The sequence below is a fragment of the Gossypium arboreum genome, chromosome 13 (assembly GCF_025698485.1).
Source record: "Gossypium arboreum isolate Shixiya-1 chromosome 13, ASM2569848v2, whole genome shotgun sequence".
In the NCBI taxonomy this organism is placed as follows: Eukaryota; Viridiplantae; Streptophyta; class Magnoliopsida; order Malvales; family Malvaceae; genus Gossypium; species Gossypium arboreum.
Window position 1 is genome coordinate 118,797,304 of NC_069082.1, and position 2,920 is coordinate 118,800,223.

Below are 2,920 nucleotides of genomic sequence, written 5' to 3' on the forward strand. Positions count from 1 at the left end.
GTGTGGGATTTTGGGCAAGGCCGTGTGATCCACACAGCCAAGGCCAATTTGGGCCGTGTGAGCCATACGAGCGTGTGGGCTCACACGGGCATGCCACATGAGCGTGTGAGCCCATTTTTCTGAAAAATTCTATGGGGTTGCACGGGTTACCCGAGTCGACTGTGGACCTACTGTAGGGTCGGTAAGTATTACTTAGAACCCTATATGAGTGATCTGCGTGTCTGATTTTTGTACTGAGCATGAATTCTGAAATAAGAATGTATGAACTGTAATTGCATAATAGCATGACATTTTATGTATGTTGCATTACATCGGGGTGGGTTGATGAATTTTTGGAGGAAGTGTCTGATTTGCATTGAATGTTTCATATGATTCCATTTATTTTATTTTATTTTCTAATATCATTATTATTATATTGTAAAACATATACACATACATTAAAATTTTAAGTTATTAAATATTATAACATGTATATAATAGATATATATTCCTAACGTCGTCCATCGCAACAAGGTAAATGTATATTTACCATTTTAGTCCTTTATTAATTTTAATCTATAATTCTATTTATAATATGCAATTTAATCTCTACACTTAAACAACTTATAATTCATGCAAATTTACTTAACCAAAATCAAATTAAATACACAACTAACTTCGTAAATTTTTTTATTAAATATTTACGAGTCCGTTTGACGGGAACAAAGTCTCGAGAATTCACTTTTCGACATCCCTGACTATAGGATGGTTACATTATCACCCTAAGATGGCCGAAAATGATGGTTTCTATCACTATTTTGTCCTTATGGTATGCCAACTATATCCAACCCAGTCTGAACAACTAATAGGGTAACCAATTTTCCAATTTCGTTATATGATTGAATTCACATTTCATCATCACATTTCATCATCATTTTACCAATTTATCACACCATATAACATATTTCAATTCCATTTTATATCACATGTCAATCATGTCATGCTACTTTCTATTCTATTCAATTTAGTCCACAATTTCGATATTCGACTCCAATCATGGTACTTCTATTCAAACAATCACTATGTACTTACCTCATTACTAAATCATGCAATTTAATATGAATATGCAATAATTAATTTGATCTCAAATCGTAGAAATACAAACCGAAATCTCGCGTCACTCATCGTTGACTATCACTTTTCATTTCCCTTTCGTTAGTCCAGTATTGTATTTAGCTACTAATAATAATTCAAAAAGTACATAGTATCAATTTTCATTCAGTTCACATTCAAATATAAAACCAATCATATTTTACTTTTTATTCAATTTAGTCCCTAAACTAGGGATAAGCATAACTTTCATTATATAGTTTGAGATTAAAATTTGATTTCACATTTACTCACTAGGACTTTATACTTTCTATTCCTAACATAATTTCATAGCAAGTTTTCATTTTATTCAATTTGGCCTTTAATGTAACAAAGTTAACAACTAATCTTATTAAGCTTTACATTTTAAATCCTTTTCATCGTTTAAGCTAAATTTCAATTTCAAGCCTAATTCCTCAAATTCTCAATAATGACAACTTATCAAAATTTCAACAATTGAACAAATTGATACACGGACTAGCTAAATCAAGCTCTCATGATCATAAATCTATAAAAATTAAAGAAAAATGGATAGAGACTTACTTGAAAATAAATGGTCGAATGTTTGAATACCTAAGCTTTCTCCTTTCATTTTTTCTTTGCTTCAGTGGTTTTGGGAAAGTAGAGATGATATTTCATCTTTCTTCCCACGTTAGTTGTTATTTATACTATATTTAACTTTTAATTAATCTTAATTAACAAACTTAATTATGTTTTATTTAATTATTCACTAATTACTTAAGCTTAATGACATTCATCCTTACCATCCACCAAAACCTATTTAAAATTGATCTATTAACCATTTTGGTCCTTTGGATAATTGCTATCTAAGTTTCTAAGCATTTTCCTAATTTAAAATCTATAGCGATTAAAATTTTTATAATTTAGTCCCTGGGCTTTAATTAACCATTTTTTTCAGCTAAATTACTTAGCTAAATTTCAATATATTTTAATATTAACTCCTTAAATATTCCTATTTAATATTTACGGACTTGGTTTGTAGAAATGAGGTTTCAAAATCACATTTTTCGACACCATTAAAAACTGAGTTGTTTCATTTCATCTCTCATTTCGTGAAGCAATAATAATGTTGGAAGATGTACAGTCGTTGACAAGGCTTTTAATGGAAAATCTTCCAGTAACCGAATGTTTTAAGCACAACCTAAAGGCTTCTTTATCGAGTGTCTAAAATAAGTATCAACCTTAAATTCTATTTGCAAGGGCTTCAGATTAAGTTCATTTTATGTATATCCCATAGTTATTTAATTTTAAAACAAATGGCAAATATAGTTAGGTTGTTTATCCTTTTGGGCTTTCTATATAAGGCGTGTAAAGTGGGGATGAGGAAGTAAATGTCTATCTTGTGATTTTACAATCGTGAAGGATGTATCAACTTTTGTGTATCGCATCTATCCCTTTTGAGAATCGAAATTTCCTCTTGTTAAAGTAAAATTAAAAGCATACATTATAAAATCTAATATGTTTAAATGTTTATATATGTACTGACATTGTATATTTTAATAAGTGGTCCGAGAATCATGACCATACAACTTACTGAAAAGAATATATCTTAGTGATACGAGCATATATTTATGTCGAATGAAATGATTTGATAATTTGTTTTTTATATTGTTAAGTTTACTTTAATTAATAACATCTTGTTGTGAAATTTAAATGCAACACTTTTATTATTTTTGTAATCTGAGTAGAAGTCTTATTAAGCAAAAGAGATTGTAATCATAGTACTATCGGGGCATGTGTGCACAATCATGTTTTTAACGTGTGCATGCTG